Here is a 20,302-nt window from a genome sequence, read left to right as displayed (position 1 = left end):
AAGATGAGAAAAAGACTTTTTTAGAGGAAGACCACAGTCATGAAATAAATATATATTATAAAAAAAAACATCTCAACTATTGACTTCCTTTTTTAAATCTCAAAATCTGCTATTTTTGTGACAAAGGAAATTTTTCTTGGAAAAATCAAATTTGTATTTAATGAAAATACATATCAATTTTGGTGTTATAAAAGAATCATATCTGCATTTAATGAAAATACATATCAGTTTTGAGGTGTGAAGAAAATTCAGATCTGTACTTAATGAAAATACAGATCAGTTTTGAAATGTAAAAAAATTCAGATCTGTTTTATGAATAAGAAAATCTAGATTTGTAGAGAAGAAGAAAAATCAAATCTATTTTTATGAATAAAATAAATAAATAAATTTAGAAGAGGAACTACACTCATGAAATAAATCTTTGTTACATGCATCATACAAAAAAAAAATTATAAAAAAAAAAAAAAAAAACTTCTCAACTTTTGACTTCCGCTATTTTGTGACAACGAAAATTTTTCTTGGAAAAATCAGATCTGTATTTAATGAAAATACACATCAGTTTTGATGGGTGAAAAAAATTTAAACCTGTATTTAATGTAAATACAGATCAGTTTTGATGGGTGAAAAAATTTAGATCTGCATTTAATAAAAATACAGATCAATTTTGATGGGTGAAAAAATTCAGATCTGTATTTAATGAAAATACAAATCTGTTTTGATGTGTAAAAAAATTCAGATCTGTGTTTAATGAAAATACAAATATGTTTTTGAGTTGTAAAAAAATCAGATCTATATTTAAAATACAGATCAGTTTTGAGTTGTAAAAAAAAAAAAAAAACTTTGTTAATTAGCAAATTTTTGAGAATTAAGAACATGTTTTAAAGAAAATTTTAACAACACATGGCATCTACATAAATTAAAAATAAGAACATCCTAAAGCTATTCATGCATCATCAAGTAGAATTAATAGAAAAAAAAACACAGAAAATGGAAAAGAAAAAAAAAAAACTACCTCTTGCACAGACGTGCTCTTCTTAGTGAAAGAATATTTTAGGGATCAAAGAAATTTATTCAATTCTCTTTGAAACCTAAAATATTTTGCTTACAGAAAAGAAATTCCTAAGGTCAGAGCCTCCAGAACATCTTTAACTTAAGAGAGAAAATAAATGAATGGAAGAGTCAGAAAGAGGGGAGTTAGAGAACGTGAAAAGTGTGCTGAATTTTGAGAGGCATCCCCTATTTAAAAAGGTTGGAATGCTTAAAAAATAAGCAAAAAAACGTATGGGGAAAATCCTAAAAAAAAAAAAGGAGATTTGAATGAGTAAGCTGATTTTTCAGATCAGAACCAGTTTCAGTGTTTTGATCATATCGTTTTACTCAAAATTATGATTAAGCTTAAATTTTTACAGCGGAAGGGAAATTCGATTCTCTACAACTTTGCCAGAAATAGTCTAGTCCGAATTTTGAGTTCTACTATGCCAAAAGTACCTTGGAATGTGAATATGAAATCTACTATCGTTTTACTCAAAATTATGATTAAGCTTAAATTTTTACAGCGGAAGGGAAATTCGATTCTCTACAACTTTGCCAGAAATAGTCTAGTCCGAATTTTGAGTTCTACTATGCCAAAAGTACCTTGGAATGTGAATATGAAATCTACTACTTGATTAGCACGTTTTTGAAGTGTTTTCCAACTCTAAAACTGTATTTGGACGAATTTCAAAGTTATTTTCATGATGATGATTGAAGAGGATAAAAATATGATACGGATCTTTCTTCAAGATGAACGATGGAGTATGGTCGACGGATTGATATCGCAAGGATACATAACGGACGAATCCAACATTTGGTATTTGTCCAGTATGATTAGTTGTCATAAATTCTTAATTGTACGTCACACGATATGTTTGACGTGGCTCTGCTTTATCTCCACACAAGCGTGCACACCGGGAGTTCTTGCGTTACACGTTTGACCATAATAAAAAGACTCCTATATCGAAATGAATTCTAAGAGATTCGCAAGATCCACGAGTCACTCTCCTAGAAGGAAAGAACTTCTTGACCAAGGCGTGAATTTAGGCCCTACGCTACTATAAATACCCTAAAACCCTCACAAAGCAAGGTACGCATAATTATCTCGACTCTGGCACTCTAGGGTTGTAAAAATAAGACTCTAACTTGACCTTCGGAGGGTTTTTGGCCGGCACCACACCGGTGCTCTCTTTTAGGTCCTCTATTTTCTTTTTGCAGGTGTTGCTTTGGTTTGAGGAGTGCTTGCAGCTTACTGGTGATTTTTTCGGCATCATCAGTTGGCGCCGTCTGTGAGAACCGATTATTCAGCCTTTGCTCTAGTCCTGAGACAAAAAATTGCATGGTACTCACTCAATCGATGGCAACGAACAACAATCAAGGCGACGAACCGCACGCCACAGCTCTAGAGAGGCATGTCCAAACGCTTGCAGCGGCGGTTGAGCGCCTCACCAAGCAGAATCATGATTTAGAAGAACAATTGCGACAAAGGAATGCACACCCAAGTGCACCGGAGGAAGACCAGAAGGGTGCTAGTCCGGAAGGAAGGAACGCGGAAGGGCCTAAGGGTAGCAACGCTCCGACTAGACCGGAACGGCAAGAGACCAACTGACCATCCGTCTCGGACACCTTGCCGACTCACATAACTGCTGAGATGCAGGAGATGAGGGAACGTATGGATGTGATGATGAACGCCCTTAGAGGACGAGTATCCAGCGACCTGGACAACCTAGTCCATAGATCGGATTCGCCTTTTACAGTGCTCGTGAATTCATGCCCTCTTCCTCCAAAGTTTCGCATGCCTCACGTGGAGAATTACGACGGATCCAAGGACCCATTGGATCACTTGGAATCTTTCAGAACCCTAATGCATCTTCAGGGCGTACCGGATGAAATCATGTGCAGGGCCTTTCTCACCACTTTGAAAGGGCCTGCGAGGGACTGGTACAGTAGGCTGACGCCTAATTCCATCAGCACTTTTAAGGAATTAGGCACACAGTTCGTATCACATTTTATCGGAAGTCACCGACATAAGAAGTCTACTGCGTGTATATTGAGTATTAAGCAACGAGAAGACGAGACATTAAGATCATACATAGCCCGCGTTAACAAGGAAGCCTTCTCGATAGACGAGGCAGATGACAAGATACTTGTGGCAGCATTCACAAACGGGCTACGAAAGGGTAAGTTCTTGTTCTCTCTATGCAAGAATGACTCAAAGACTATGTCCGATGTGTTTTACAGGGCAACGAAGTATATGAATGCAGAGGATGCCTTGCTAGCCCGAGAGGACAAGCCCAGAAAAAGGGAAAGACAGGAGGATGCGTAACCGGACAAAGGACGAAAAAGGGCAAGAAGCAGAGAGCGACGAGAAGACCGACGACCCAAACCGCCTTCGGGAAGATTTACGAGCTTCACCCCCCTCACAGCCCCAATTGATCAAGTGTTAATGCAGATCAAAGATGAAGGAACCTTGACGTTCCCAGGCAAGTTGAAGGGAGATCCGAACAAGAGGCCAAGAGATAGATACTGCCGTTTTCATGGCAATCATGGCTACGATATGACGGACTGTTACGACTTGAAGCAACAAATTGAGGCCCTCATCAAGCAAGGAAGGTTGCAGAGGTTCGAAAGGAAGGAGAGAATGGATCAACTCCAGGAGCAGAATCCCTGACGGGAAAACGAGCGTCCCAGGCCACCTGTAGGAGATATACGGATGATTTTAGGGGGCAATACTTCTGCAGGGTCATCCAAAAAGGCCCAAAAAACCTATTTGCGGACGGTTCAAAGCGTCCAGTCAACAGGTACCTCAGCAAAAGCGACACGGCACGATAGCCCCAGCATCGGGTTTTCGGAAGAAGATGCGCGACGCCTTTACCACCCACATGACGATGCGCTCGTGGTCAGCGTATGGGCAGGGGACTACAACATGCATCGAGTTTTGGTGGACAACGGAAGCTCAGCAGATATCCTCTATTACCCCGCATTCCAGCAAATGGGGATTGCTAAAGAACGACTGGTCCCAGCGAATGCACCCCTTGTTGGCTTCGGAGGAAGAAGGGTCTATCCTTTAGGCGTCGTTACGTTGTCTGTGACGGTTGGAGATTACCCACAGCAAATAACCAAGGATGTTTCTTTTCTCGTGGCTGATTGCTCTTCAGCGTATAACGCCATCCTTGGACGGCCCACTCTCAATGCATGGAAGGCTGTAACCTCTACTTACCATCTAATGATCAAATTTCCTACCGAATATGGAGTTGGAGAACTGCGGGGAAATCGGGTGGCTGCACGGGAATGTTACGTCGCCATGATGGAAATGGATGATCACCTGCAAACTATGAACATCGAGGAACAGAGAACAGCGGCGGAATTGATGGAAGAGTTGGAAGAAGTACAACTGGATGATTCTAGGCCCGAACGAACAACCAGAATCGGCACCCTCGTCGACCAAACAGTCTGACAAGCGCTCGTATTATTCCTCTAAAAAAATCAAGATGTCTTTGCATGGAGTCACGAGGACATGCCGGGAATAGATGCAACAGTCATAGTTCACAGGTTGAACGTATCACCCTCATTCTCTCCAGTCCGACAGAAAAAGTGAGTGTTTGCCCGAGAACGAGATCGAGCCATAGCGGAAGAGGTGCAGAAGCTACAAGAAGTAGACTTCATACGCAAGCTGTACTACCCTGATTGGTTGGCGAATGTAGTAATGGTCAAGAAGTCCAATGGGAAGTGGAGGATGTGCGTCGACTTCACGGATCTTAATAAAGCCTGCCCCAAGGACAGTTACCCACTCCCACACATTGGCACCTTGTAGACTGCACCGCAAGACATGAACTTTTGAGCTTCATGGATGCTTTTTCCGATTACAATCAAATCAAATTGGATAAGACTGATCAGGAAAAAACCTCATTTTTAACAAGCCAATGACTTTTTTGCTACAAGGTAATGCCTTTCGGGCTTAAGAACGCGGGAGCCACGTATCTGCTGAGCTTCCGTTGTCCACCAAAACTCGATGCATGTTGTAGTCCCCTGCCCGTACGCTGACCACGAGCGTGTCGTCATGTGGGTGGTGAAGGCGTCGCACATCTTCTTCCGAAAACCCGATGCTGGGGCTATCTTGCCATGTTGCTTTTGCTGAGGTACCTGTTGACTGGACGCTTTGAACCGTCCGCAAATAGGTTTTTTGGGCCTTTTTGGATGACCCTGCAAAAGTATTGCCCCTTACAATTATTCGTATATCTCCTACAGGTGGCCTGGGACGCTCGTTTTCCCGTCGAGGATTCTGCTCCTAGAGTTGATCCATTCTCTCCTTCCTTAAGAACCTCTGCAACCTTCCTTGCCTGATGAGGGCCTCAATTTGTTGCTTCAAGTTGTAACAGTCCGTCGTATCGTGGCCATGATCGCCATGAAAACGGCAATATCTATCTCTTGGCCTCTTGTTCGGATCTCCCTTCAACTTGCCTGGGAACGTCAAGGTTCCTTCATCTTTGATCTGCATTAACACTTGATCAATTGGGGCTGTGAGGGGGGTGAAGCTCGTAAATCTTCCTGAAGGCGGTTTGGGTCGTCGGTCTTCTCGTCGCTCTCTGCTTCTTGCCCTTTTTCGTCCTTTGTCCGGTTACGCATCCTCCTGTCTTTCCCTTTTTCTGGGCTTGTCCTCTCGGGCTAGCAAGGCATCCTCTGCATTCATATACTTCGTTGCCCTGTAAAACACATCGGACATAGTCTTTGAGTCATTCTTGCATAGAGAGAACAAGAACTTACCCTTTCGTAGCCCGTTTGTGAATGCTGCCACAAGTATCTTGTCATCTGCCTCGTCTATCGAGAAGGCTTCCTTGTTAACGCGGGCTATGTATGATCTTAATGTCTCGTCTTCTCGTTGCTTAATACTCAATATACACGCAGTAGACTTCTTATGTCGGTGACTTCCGATAAAATGTGATACGAACTGTGTGCCTAATTCCTTAAAAGTGCTGATGGAATTAGGCGTCAGCCTACTGTACCAGTCCCTCGCAGGCCCTTTCAAAGTGGTGAGAAAGGCCCTGCACATGATTTCATCCGGTACGCCCTGAAGATGCATTAGGGTTCTGAAAGATTCCAAGTGATCCAATGGGTCATTGGATCCGTCGTAATTCTCCACGTGAGGCATGCGAAACTTTGGAGGAAAGGGGCATGAATTCACAAGTACTGTAAAAGGCGAATCCGTTCTATGGACTAGGCCGTCCAGGTCGTTGGATACTCGTCCTCTAAGGCCGTTCATCATCACATCCATACGTTCCCTCATCTCCTGCATCTCAGCAGCTATGTGAGTCAGCAAGGTGTCCAAGACGGATGGTCAGTTGGTCTCTTGCCGTTCCGGTCTAGTCGGAGCGTTACTACCCTCAGGCCCTTCCGCGTTCCTTCCTTCCGGACTAGCACCCTCATGGTCTTCCTCCGGTGCACTTGGGTGTGTATTCCTTTGTCACAATTGTTCTTCTAAATCATGATTTTGCTTGGTGAGGCGCTCAACCGCCGCTGCAAGCGTTTGGACCTGCCTCTCTAGAGTTGTGGCGTGCGGTTCGTCGCCTTGATTGTTGTTCGTTGCCATCGATCGAGTGAGTACCATGCAACTTTTAGTCTCAAGAATAGAGCAAAGGCTGAATAATCGATTCCCACAGACGGCGCCAATTGATGATGCCGAAAAAATCACCAGTAAGCTGCAAGTACTCCTCAAACCAAAGCAACACCTGTAAAAAGAAAATAGAGGACCTAAAAGAGAGCACCGGTGTAGTACCGGCCAAAAACCCTCCAAAGGTCAAGTTAGAGTCTTATTTTTACAACCCTAGAGTGCCAGAGTCGAGATAATTATGCGTACCTTGCTTTGTGAGGGTTTTAGGGTATTTATAGTAGCGTAGGGCCTAAATTCACGCCTTGGTCAAGAAGTTCTTTCCTTCTAGGAGAGTGACTCGTGGATCTTGCGTATCTCTTAGAATTCCTTTCCATATAGGAGTCTTTTTATTATGGTCAAACGTGTAACGCAAGAACTCCCGGTGTGCATGCTTGTGTGGAGATAAAGCAAAGCCACGTCAAACATATCGTGTGACGTACAATTAAGAATTTATGACAACTAATCATACTGGACGGATACCAAATGTTGGATCCATCCGTTATGTATCCTTGCGATATCAATCCGTCGACCATGCTCCGTCGTTCATCTTGAAGAAAGATCCGTATCATATTTTTATCCTCTTCACATGATAACCTTATTCCAAAGTGATAATGAGGACTTTTAAAATAATTGGTTGCTAATACGTGCGATGCACGGAAAAAGTGTTAAGTATGATATATGATTTAATTTCTTTGATGAACATATAAAATTTAATCTTGATTTATTTTAATACAATCAAATAAATTGAATTTGTAAATAACACTATATAGCTAAAATATATATTAACAATTATATGTTATAGAATGAAGAAAACATAAAGTGGATTTCATCTTCAAAATCAAATAAGGTGGTCCTCCAATATGAACAACTTGGATTTCATCATCATCTTCTTCTTCTTCTTTTTTCTTTTTCTATGAATAGATGGGATTTTGTTCTTCTTACACTCTAGAATCAAGAATTGGATAGTCATAAAATAAACTAATTAAGAAATTCAAAAACCGAAAATCAAAACCAAAGTAGGAGTGGAAAAATTAATAAGAAATTGGAATCTTACGAAGGAATTGAAGGTTGATGGTAGAGGATTTGGGAAGCTCACACTGTTTTTTATTTTTTATTTTTTCCTATAGTCCTCTCTGATCTTTTGTGTTTGCCTTTTGAGAAGAAAAAAAAAAACACAATTTTTATAAACTCCATTAAGCAAGAGCTTGGAAGACCCATCAAAAATAAAAAATAAAATTCTTCCTAGACTCCTTTCATACCCAACAAAAGCTAACACACACAAAAGCCTTGGAATAACGTTGCTCTCTAAGAAGCTTGGCTCACTCCATTGGGCCATAATCATGTGCAACAACCCTGCGATCAAATCACGATGAAATTTTTATTACCTTCAGCCTTGAAATAACGTTGCTCTCTAAGAAACTCTTAGGGTTTTGTTCTTCTCTTCCTAAACGTAGGATTATAAGTCAGAGATAAAATAAGAGGTTGCGAGAGATTGGCTGAATTGGTAAGATTGGAAAGTGGAGTGGAGATGGAGCCAGGGAGAAGAGAAGGAGTCGGGTATAATTTTTTTTTTTTTTTTTTCAGAGAATTTAGGGTCCGTTTGGTTACAGCTGAAAACTGAAACTAAAAACTGAAAAATACTGTAGCAAAATAATTTTTTAATGTGTGAAAAACACTGTTCATGCCTAAAATCACAGTTCATTGGCCTAAAATCACTGTTCATGGCCAATGAATAGTGACAGGTGCGCATCCAGCAAAAAAAAAAGGGGGGGCTGAAATGCAGACGCACTGCGTTTCAGCCCAATCCAAATCCATCCTTAGTCAGCTGTAAAATCGTAATATAATATTTATTAATTAATTATAATATTTATTTAAGTAATGCTGATGTGGAAAATTGTGGAGAGGTCAAAGGCTTCGGTTTTATATATATAATATATTGATTATTTTGAATATTATCCCAAAAGCCTAATTATCTACAATCTTTAAATATTATCATCTTATTTGTTTTAATCCCATGCAACAAATCTCACTTTAAGAAAAAATCTTAACCAATCACAAAAATTTATTTAATTAATTTTAATCATTAACCAATTAAAATTAATTTCAATTAATCACACGTGATCGGCTTCACCCCATACAATGCATGAAGACCATGAAAACTTGATCTCGTGATATCTTTCAATCCAACGGTCCTATTTGGGAATCAGACATACCGTCGTGACCATTAGAATCTCTAGATCATTTTTATGATATGTAATGAATGAATTAATGCATGTAATGCAACTCTAAATTTTGGGTATATGAATGGTCACTCTAGTCATCTTCCTTGATTAAATCATGGGTGCAAAATCGAGTGTCTACAACGCCATTAAAATTGATCTTAACCGAAGGAGGAATTGGTTTAGACCAATGTGCTCAGCTTCTCTGGACAATGGGGTTTGAACCCGAATTGACTAAGTTGGCTCTCAAGAAGTATGTAAGAATCTGATTTGCCATAGGTTGAACATCACCAATTGGAAAAGGTTTATCTTCAATTCGAAGTCTATTTCAACGAAACCATAGTGCCCAAATGAGCATAGTAAAATCTTGTAAATTCTTATTTTCTTCTATGATATTGGACCAGGTCAGTGAAGCTAGAGAAGTCTGTTGAGTGGCAAAAATTCCAGGTTGAGGCTAGATCCCATACTGCAGCTATTTCTAGGCAGTACCAAACGGCATGAAATGTGTCTTCAAGAAGTTGCTTACAGTGATCACAAACATCCTCAACTAAAACATTACGCCTTACTAAGTTTGTTTTGATTATCAAAGCATTTTTACATGCTCTCCAAATAAAATTCCTAAGCTTGTTTGGAACTTTACAAGTCTAAATTTGTTTCCAAAGCCCTTGAAGTTAAGGTGTCCAAAAGCTACCTAGGGAAGCAGAAACGTTTCCCTTTGAGAGAAAGTTGTATTCTAATTTGATAGAATAAATACCTGAGGATACATGGGGTCAAATGAGCTTATCCTCAGAGGAACCTCTACCAAGTGGCAAACTTGTGATCAACTCTATTTCCTGGTTAGAAAACAAATGGTGCAAGAGTTCTAAATTCCAGGTAGTAGAATAAGGAAGGAAGTGAACACTTACAATAGCTTCAGAATAAGAATCCACCACGGGGGGATTGTATTTTGCAGTGTTCCATCGAAGGAAGCCAGGCATCCTTCCAAATACTTACTGTTGTTCCATTCTCCATCCTCCATCAAGCACCCCTCATAAGAACATCTCGCCCTTTTAAAATGCTTCTCCAAGCATAAGAAACGGAGAATTTGTAGCTTCCATAATCGAAAAATTCGGAAAGAATCTTGCTTCGAAAATATGATAACATAATGATTGTTTATTGTGTAAAAGCCGAACTTGTTTTGTCAAAAGTGCATCATTCAAAAGGCTAAGATCTTTAAACCCCATACCTCCCTCAGATTTGGGCTGACATAAAGTCTCTCACTTCACCCAGTGAATTTTCCTTCGATCACCCCGTTGTGCCCACCAGAATTTCCTAAACAGACATTCAATTTCAGAACACAAGCCTAGAGATAACTTGAAATATCTTATGGTGTAGGTTGGAATGACTCGCATCACCACCTTAACTAAGACCTCCCTCCCTGCTTGAGACAAAAGCTTTTCTTCCCATCCCTAAAGCTTCCTCCATACACGTTCTTTAATGTAATTAAAGCTCGCTTTTTTTTTTTCCTCCTTGTGAAAGATGGCAAGCTTAAGTATTTCTCATACTGTCTGATCTCAAGAACACCCAAAGCTGTTTCAATACTCTGTCTTATATTTTCTGCTGTAGCTTACTGAAGAATATAGTTGTCTTGCTTTCGTTTATTTGCTATCCAAAACTGCTACCATAGGTTTCCAAGATATCAAGTACTTTCTAACATTCCTGTTGATTGGCTCTGCAAAAAAAGAAGACTATCGTCTACAAAAAATAGGTGAGTTAATCTAGGGCTATTTCTACAAAGAGAAAAACCTTCCAAATTTCCCAAAGCCCCTTCTTGAGAAATAAGACCATATAGGCCCTCAGTACAATTAAAGCAAAAAGAGGAAAGGAGAGAGAGGATTTCCTTGTCAAATGCCACGGGTTGGATGGATCTTACCCTTAGGTTCTCCATTAGCCAGGAATGAATAGGAGACCATTCTGACACACAGCATCATGAGCTTAATCCATTGATCCCTAAAACCCATTCTTCTCATAATAGCTTCAAGATAGGACCACTCCACCCTATCATAAGTTTTGCTCATGTCAAGTTTTATAGCCATATAATCATCTTTCCCCTTGTGTCTCTGCAAGTTATGTAAAGTCTCAAAAGCAATTAAAATATTATTAGAAATAAGTCTGATTTTTGTAAAAGCCCTCTGGTGTTTTGTAATAATACTTGACAGAATTTTCTTAAGTCTATTAGCTAAAACTGAGAAAGAGAAATGCAAAATGCATTCTAAAGGAAAATTTATTTTACAAAAATAAAAAAAATGCCCAATACTTTCAAAGAATTGCTAAATGCATTTCAGTTTATAAAATATGTGTAATGAACTTCCAATAAAGATGCCAAAAATTATTCTTAAATCTTATTAAAAAAAAACTAATTGAGAGTAAAAACTGTAATTGTTTATCACTTTATCTCTTACATAAAACTGTTTATATACTGAACAAACTGAGTCAGTTAGAGAAGAGAGGGAATTAACTAGCTTAATCAACTATCAAACTAATTTAACCATGATATTAAAGCTATACACTTATAGTCACGTGAGTAGCACACTTTAGCTATTGTTACAAACATAGACTAAACTACCTGTAGCTTACCAACACTGCTGATTTATGCTACTGTCATTTACTCATTTTTTGCTGAACAAAGTGAATCTTCTTCTTTCTTTTTTGGCTTTAGGGTACATTTGGTTGCAGGGATGGAAAAGTGGGAGGATAGAAAATGAAGAAGGAATAGAAAAGTGAGAGGATAGAAAAGATTTAGTTTTCTTTTATATGTGTTTAATTGGGAGGATGGAAAAGTGGAGAGATGAGAAATTATGAAAAACTGCCGCTAATCCGTGCGATGCACGGGAAAACTATTAAATACGATTTTAAAAAAAATTTATATTAATTTGTTTTTGCTATTGACAATGTTTTCTATTGTGATAGTTTGAAAATTTATTATGGACAAAGTTTAACATGACTACTAATCGTTGATTGCAAGTTTTTATGGTAACATAAATAACCTACATTATGTAAAGTCAAATATGAAATTCAACTCCAAATTGTAGACTTAACTTGTAAACTAAATGACTGAGTTCATTTGATATGAGTACTTAGACTTTGAAATTATTATTAATTAATACTCAAGAATGTAAAAAGGGTCTATCTCCCTTGACACAATATTTTGCAAGCTAACTACTTGTACTTTGAAAATCATGGTTCTCCCACTCTCCTTCATCTCTAGATCAAATTTAATGTAAAATTCCACCTCCTTTATGGTGCCTTTGAACCAAAACAACACAATTGCTGAATGTATATTTGAAGGCACACTACAGACACTACAAAAAACGCGGGCTGTAGCCGCGTTTTTTAGCCGCGTTTAAAAAAAAACGCGGCTATACATGACCTATAGCCGCGTTTCAAAGAAACGCGGCTATAGACCAAACCTATGGCTGCGTTTCTAGGAAACGCGGCAATAGACCTAACCTCTAGCCGCGTTTTTTATAAAACGCAGCTTTAGACATAACCTATAGCCCCGTTTTAAAAAACGCAGCTATAGGGAAGGTCTATAGCCGTGTTTGTATGTGTGTAGCTGCGTTTTTTTAAGGGCCTATAGCCGCGTTTCCGAAAACGCGGCCATAGGTCCAGCCAAATTTTACTTTTACGCTTGATAGCATGTACAGCCCAATAAATTTTTTTTATAAAGTTGGGGCTATAGCCGCGTTTCTAAAAACGCGGCTATAGGTAACAGGCCAAATACACATTCAACATGAGCCTTAACCGGACTAAAATATATATATATTTTTTTTTAAAAGGAGGACCTATAGCCGCGTTTTAAAAAACGCGGCTATAGGTAACACAGAAAACAAAATACAACTACGCTGAGATATGTAGAAGAATAGAATATTATATTTCTAACAAAGTAGGACCTATAGCCGCGTTTTTAAAAACGCGGCTATAGGTCTACTTTTTAAAAAATAAAAAAGTAATGACCTGACCCCCCACCTACCCCATTTACTCCCTACCACTCAATTCAAAATATCTCATCTTTTCTCTCTCCGTGTTCTTCTTTTCTTTTCTTTTCCTCTCAACACATCCATTCTTTTCTTCTTTTCTTTTTCTCTCAACACAACACAATGGATTTTTTTCATTTTTCCGGCAAAGATGACCGGAAATCTTCATTGGAGAAGCTAAGGTTCACTCGGTTCACTCATCTCTACTATATGTATGGGTTTTACATTGATGGAATTATTTGATTTTGAATTTTTTTTGATATGTGCTTGAATTTGTGCTATAGTGTTTATGTTTAAATGGGTTTGTGTTCTTGAGCTTGTTCTTTTTCTATTTTGGGCTTATGCTTTTGTGTTCCTTGAATGGATTTAGTGTTAGCTTTGGGTTGATTTTGTTGAATGAGAGGAGATTTATGGGTTTGTGTTATTATATTTTGGAGCATATTATGTTTGTATTATGAGGATATTGTGTTTGATTTTGAATTTTTTGGGTGTGTTTGTATTGTGGGTATGTTGTGTTTGATTTTGAATTTTTTGGGTTTGTGTTTGGTTTTGGATTTTCTGGGTTTGTGATTAATTTTGAATTTTTTTTGTTTGAATTTTGAATTTTTTGAGGAAAAAAAAAACCCAGAATTTTTTTTTTTGTTTTTAATAAAACCTATAGCCGCGGTTACAAACACAGCTTAAAGTGGGTCTGTAGCCGCGTTTTTAAAAAACGCGGCTATAGACCCAATGCCTATAGCCGTGGTTAAAAAACGCGGCTTTAGGCTTCACCTTTAGCCGCGGTTACAAAAACGCGGCTATAGACCCGCAAGGGCTGTTGCTGCGCCGCTTAGGCCTCGGATGTAAACGCGGCTCTAGAAAACGCAGCTATAGCCTATAACTGCGTTTTTGGGGTCTATAGCCGCGTTTTTGAAACGCGGCCATAGACCCCGTTTTTTGTAGTGAGACTACAGTATATAAAAGCTAACCTCTCTTTTTTTTCTCTTTTTGCATCAATTAGTATGTACAAAGCTACTCAAACATATCATTACCATAATAGACTTTTTTTTATATATATATAAGTATTACTAGGGAATAGACAACATAAAATTGGGTCAAGAAGGTGAAATCAACCAAGCTTTCACTGTTATTGGCAATATCATGGATTACTTACCTTCACACTCACTCTGGGTGATCAGTGTTGTTCAGCTAATGCTTATATAGTTGAGTCAGCGACTCAGCACCAGATAGTAGAATGGTCTTTTATTGGGAGCAACATTATGGGCAGGAAACATACAAAAGCTATGGTCGCTACTTGGGTAGTTCAGATAGCCTATTAACAAAATCATATGGTTGGGGCTGTGAGCTGTGGCTTCATTGGCTTGTGAGTAAGGTTCAATTTGCAAGGGTGGCCAAGTTTTCAGGTTTTATACTTGTGACCGTGCGGGTCTCAGGTTTTCAGTTTAGGGTTTTCAGAAACAAAGTCATAAAATCATGTAGTCGGGTTTTCAAAGGTGAATCGTATGGTTTTTACTCAGGAAATTAAATAATTTTTAAAATTAATATGAGGTGTAAAATTATGGAGCTCCAAAGCATAATTCGAATTGTGTTGAATAGTGGAAAAAGAAAGAAGTTTAAGTAAAACGTAAAATATAAAATGTAAAATAAAAAGAAAAATAAAATAATGCTGATGTGAAAAATTGTGGGAACTTTAGATGCTTCGGTTTTATATATTGTGGGGGGCAAAATTGCTTAAATGCACATTTAGGCCTTGAGCCTGGTTTGTTGGTATAATTATGTTCAATCAGAGTCTTCGAGACCCACAGGCCAATTCGCACTACAAGCGGCAGAGGAGTTGTTCGAGGACGAGTATCTCCTTGGACGGGCCCAGTAAAGGCCATGGGACGTGCTAAAGGATTTAGAGACAGAATTCTAGAAGATCTGTTGGGTAAAGGCATGATCCAAGCACTCGTTAGAAGGAGGAACGTGCGAGAAATATCTGAGAAAAAAAGCTATTACCACCGCATTAAAGGCCCTGCATCTACCTCCTTGACCGCATTAATGGAGAGATGACCTCTGAACAGTAATATTCAGCCTTCCAGCTATTATTTGAAGACTTTAAGAAGGTGGTGGATGGGACAAGTATCTAGGAGGAAAATCTGTGCTACACATGGGGGAGAAAGAAAAGAAGAAGATGGATATAAGAGGACAGTAGAGGTATGAAGAAGGGGGGGGGGGACGAAAAACTTCAAGACCAATTGTAACATTTTGCTTAAAGAGAGAAAGGCAATACACGTGGTCCTCGGCTTACGTCCGAGGAAATTTTTTTGTTATATTCATCTATTATTTGCATAGATTGCGGCATTCTAGCCTGTTTATCAACTCTCCAATATCCCTAACCTAGATTTCAAACCCATACTCTATAAATTTCATTGTATAAGACTCTTTGGGCCTAGGTCCATCTAGTGATTGGACCGGGTACAAATTGTGCATGTACAATTGGCGCCGTCTGTGGGAATCTAGTGTTGAAGGAATTGGAACATCATGGCAAGCTTAGGTTCGCATCATGCAGAGTCTCAGGGGTCTCAGCGCGAAGATCATTTTGAGCGTCTTGAGCATCGAAGGGATCGAGAGGGAAGTGTGCATACAATACACCCTGATGCAAGCCATTCGCGTGGTGGAAGTAGGGCCACCCATGAGGATAATGCCAAGGCCATGCAGAGGGAGATTGGCCACCTTAAGAAAAAGCTATGCCGTGTCACACGAAGGCAGGCTTCACCTCCGTCCAATCCTTCCTCTGGAGGGTCCCAGGGAAGCAGTTATAGTCTAAGGTTCAGGACTCTCCCTAGAGAAACCTTCTCTTACAAGAAGGATGAGCTACCAAGTCGTAGGCATAAGAAATTTCCCTCCAGGGGCTTGGAAAATGATGCTATGAGCCGGGCGTTGCACCAACTCTCCAAGTCACCCTTCTCACACAGGATCGAGAAGGGAAGGCTCCCATGGCAGTTCACTCAGCCTACCTTCACAATCTATAATGGTAGGACAAACCCAGTCGAACACATGAGCCAGTTTAATCAGACGATGGCGGTACATTCTCAAAACGAAACCTTGATGTGCAAAGTCTTTCCCTCTAGCTTAGGACCTGTTGCTATGAGATGGTTTAACGGACTAAAGTCGAGGTCTGTTGATTCTTTCATGGAACTCACTAGGGCATTCGCGTCTCAATTCATCACATGCAGCAGAGTCCCTCGGCCTTTGGACTCATTGTTGTCCATGGCCATGAGGGAGGGTGAGACTTTGAAAACATACTCTAACAGATACTGGGAGATGTTTAATGAAATCGATGGCGATTTTGACGAGGTGGAAATTAACACTTTTAAACCTCCTAACTGATCATGACTTAAGGAAATCTCTAACTAAAAAGCCTGTGCGGAGTGTACGTCGGCTCATGGATCGCATTGACGAGTATGAAAGGGTTGAGGAAGACCAACAACAAGGTAAGGGTAAGGCGAAGGTTATCCCTCAGAGAAGAGGGATTTCAGGTTGGAGAGGTACCATAACAATAAGCCGAGGAGAGATTACTCAGGGCAATCTGCTTCAGCCAATCCTCAAGTAGTTAATACCGTATTCCGAGAACCGATGCACCAATTGCTGGAGAAAGTCTGCAAGAAACCCTATTTCAAGTGGCCTAGTAAGATGGTGGGGGACCCTGGGAAACGGAATCAACCTTTTTTGCCATATCATCAGGATGTAGGTCATACTACCAAGAATTGTTGGACACTTTGGAACCATTTAGAGTAGCTTGTTAGTAAGGGAAAATTGAAGCAACACCTGTATTAGCCCAATGGACAAGGAAATCGTTTGGGTTCAAATAATCAGAAGAACAACCTATCTCGGCCGCCCTTAGAAATAATTAATGTCATCTTCGCTGCACCTGGTAGAACTGGTTTCTGTCCTACAAGAATGACGGCGGTGTCACATTCTCAGGCCGAGGAGTTTGGTTCGAGGCCAAAGAGGATCAAAGGGAGTACTCCCAGTTTGGGATTCTCTGATGAGGATAAGGTTGGGACCATTCAACCACATGACGATGCCCTGATGGTCACATTGAGGATAAGGAATTATGACATCAGAAGAGTGCTGGTTGATCAGGGTAGTAGTGCAGATATTATGTACCCCGACTTATTCAGGGGGCTTAAGTTAGAGCCGGAGGATCTCACTCCCTATGATTCGCCGTTGATAAGCTTTGAAGGGAAGACTGTCATACCAAAGGGACAAATTCGTTTGCCTGTACAGTCGGGCCCTGAAACAGTTGATGTAGATTTCATTGTGGTTGATGCATATTCTCCATACACGGCCATTGTCGCAAGGCCTTGGCTGCATGCTTTGGGTGCTGTCTCCTCGACTTTGCATGTTAAAGTGAAATTTCCCTTGGGTGGATTGATTAAAGAAATTCTTGGGAACCAATAAGTAGCAAGCCAATGCATATCGGCCGTAGTGCTGCATCAAGCCGAATCAGAATCCTCGACCTCAGCTGTGGAAAACTTATAGCAATTAACAACTCTGGATGCGCCCGTTGCGGTGACAACAGAGGAGGCCATGTGTGAAGAGTTGGAAAGATTTCTTATAAATGATGACCCCAAAAGGTTCTTTCAAGTTGGGATACGGCTATCACATCAAAAGACGATGGAATTAGTGATGTTTTTGAAAAATAATATCGATGTTTTTGCATGGGATCCCTACGAGGCTCCGGGGGTTGACCCAAGTTTCATTTGCCATCATTTGAACGTCAATCCTGCCGTTATTCCTAAGAGGCAACCACCTCGGCGTTCTTCGAAAGAACATGCCAAGGCCATCAAGGAAGAGGTGCTCAAGCTCAAAAAGGCTAGGGCTATTAAAGAATTTTTCTACCCAGAATGGTTGGCGCACACTGTCGTAGTAAAAAAGAAGAGCGGAAAGTGGAGAATATGTGTGGACTTCACAAACCTGAACAAAGCCTACCCAAAAGACTCGTTCCCGAAGCCTCACATCGATCAGCTAGTGGATGCTACGGTTGGACATCCTCGAATGAGTTTTTTAGATGCCTTTCAAGGTTATCACCAAATACCTTTGGCATTAGGTGATCAGGAGAAGACTGCCTTCATTATTTCTACGGGAAATTATCACTATAAAGTGATGTCATTCGGTCTGAAAAATGCAGGGGCTACTTACCAAAGGATGATGACTAGGATGTTCGAGTTGCAACTTGGGAAGACTATTGAGGTATATGTGGATGATATGGTAGTGAAGAGTAAAATAGTACCTATGCATGTGAAAGATTTGGATGACACCTTTCAAACACTTAGAAAGTATAAGCTACATCTTAACGCCTCTAAATGTTCTTTTGAGGTGGGCTCTAGAAATTTCCTAGGCTACATGGTGACTCATAAAGGAATAGAGGTAAATCTGGCACAGGTTAAAGCCATTCAGGGCTTGCAACCACCTCGAAATCCCAAGGAAGTTCAGAAATTGACTGGGATGACTACTGCTCTCAGTAGGTTTATCTCTTGGCCCACTAATAGGTGTAGATCTTTTTCCAATTGTTAAATAAGTGGAAAGGATTCCAATGGTCCGAGGAGTGCGCTTTAGCTTTTCAGTAACTTAAGGAATATCTTTCCTGGCCACCCATCATGTCTCGGCCGGAGGTCGATGAGATCCTGTTTGCATACCTAGTTGTAGCTATCTATGCAGTCAGCTTGGTTCTGATAAGGGACGACGATGGAGTACAAAGACTGGTTTATTATGTTAGCAAATCTTTGAATGAAGCTGAGGTGCATTATTTGCCTTTAGAGAAGGCAATTCTGGCCGTAATCCATGCTACACGAAAGCTTCCTCACTACTTTCAATCCCACACCGTCATGGTTTTGACTCAACTTCCTCTCAAGTCAATATTGCGATGTGTTGACTACTCAGGAAGGGTAGCCAAGTGGAGAACTATTCTGGAAGCCTTCGATATCAGATATATGCCGCACACCTCTGTGAAGGGCCAAGTCTTCGCTGATTTGGTGGCAGAGTTTGCCGAACCATCGTTAAAAGAAACTACAAAGGAATTGCACATGGATGAAAAATCAGTTGGCATGATCACATGCAAAGGGCCTCCAATTTGGAAAGCGTATGTTGATAGGGCAGCAAATTAGAGAGGATCAGGTGTTGGACTTGTTTTGGTATCCCCTGAGGGAATTACCTTTAAGAAATTCTTGAGATTAGCGTTCTCGGCCACTAATAACGAGGCTGAGTACGAAACTGTCTTAGTCGGCATGGATATGGTCTAGAGAATGGGGGGAAAGTCAGTTCATATGTCCTCAGATTCTCAGTTAGTCGTGGGCCAAGTGTTGGGAACTATAGAGGTTAGGGATCCGAGAATGCAAGAATACCTAACTAAGGTCAAATGTTTACAATCCAAGTTTGATTCTTTCATCCTTACGCATGTTTCTAGAAATGGAAACACACATGCAGACTCGTTGGCCACTTTGGCGACGTCCTTGGCTCAATGTCTGCCTAGGATTATCCTCGTCGAAGACTTGCTCAAACTGACTTTAACCACCGCAAGTGTCATCCGTATCCATCTGATACGGTTCAGACCTAGCTGGATGGACCCCGTAGTTTCTTTTCTAAAAAGCGATGTTCTGCCTGAGGAGAAGTCAGCAGATAATATTCGTCGAAAGGCACCTCGATTCCGGTTGTCTGAGGATCAGAAGCTATATAAACGCTCTTTTTTTGGACCATACCTGCTATGTGTACACCTTGAAGCGACGGAGGCACTTTTGGAAGAATTGCACGAGAGAATTTGTAGAAGTCACACTGGGGGGAGATCCTTAGCCTATAGAGCTCTGACTTAGGGATATTGGTGGCCCAATATGTAGAGAGAAGCTCAGGACTATGCAAGAAAATGTGACCAATTCCAGAGGTTTGCTCCCAATATTCATCAGTCTGGTTGTGTCCTTAATCCTTTGTCTAGTCCTTGGTCATTCGCTCAATGGGGACTGGATATAGTTGGGCCTTGTCCGAGGGCCGTGGGAAACAAAAGGTGGCTACTCGTGGGGACTGATTACTTCACCAAGTGGGTTGAAGCTGAGCCTTTATCAAATATTAGGGATGTGGACACCAAGAAATTTATCTGGAAGAACATTATCACTAGATTCGGGGTACCTCACACACTTATTTTAGATAATGGTGTGCAATTTGATAGTAAAGTTTTCAGGAAATATTGTAGTGACTTGGGCATCACAAATAGATACTCCACTCCAGCTTATCCTTAGGGAAATGGTCAGGCCGAGGCCGTTAACAAAGTTATAGTCAATGGACTTAAGAAGAGGCTGGATGAAGCAAAGGGTAGATGGATAGAGGAATTGTCACACGTTTTATGGACATAT

Source organism: Castanea sativa, chromosome 2, assembly GCF_040712315.1.
Source record: "Castanea sativa cultivar Marrone di Chiusa Pesio chromosome 2, ASM4071231v1".
Classification (NCBI taxonomy): domain Eukaryota; kingdom Viridiplantae; phylum Streptophyta; class Magnoliopsida; order Fagales; family Fagaceae; genus Castanea; species Castanea sativa.
This window is presented reverse-complemented; position numbering follows the sequence as displayed.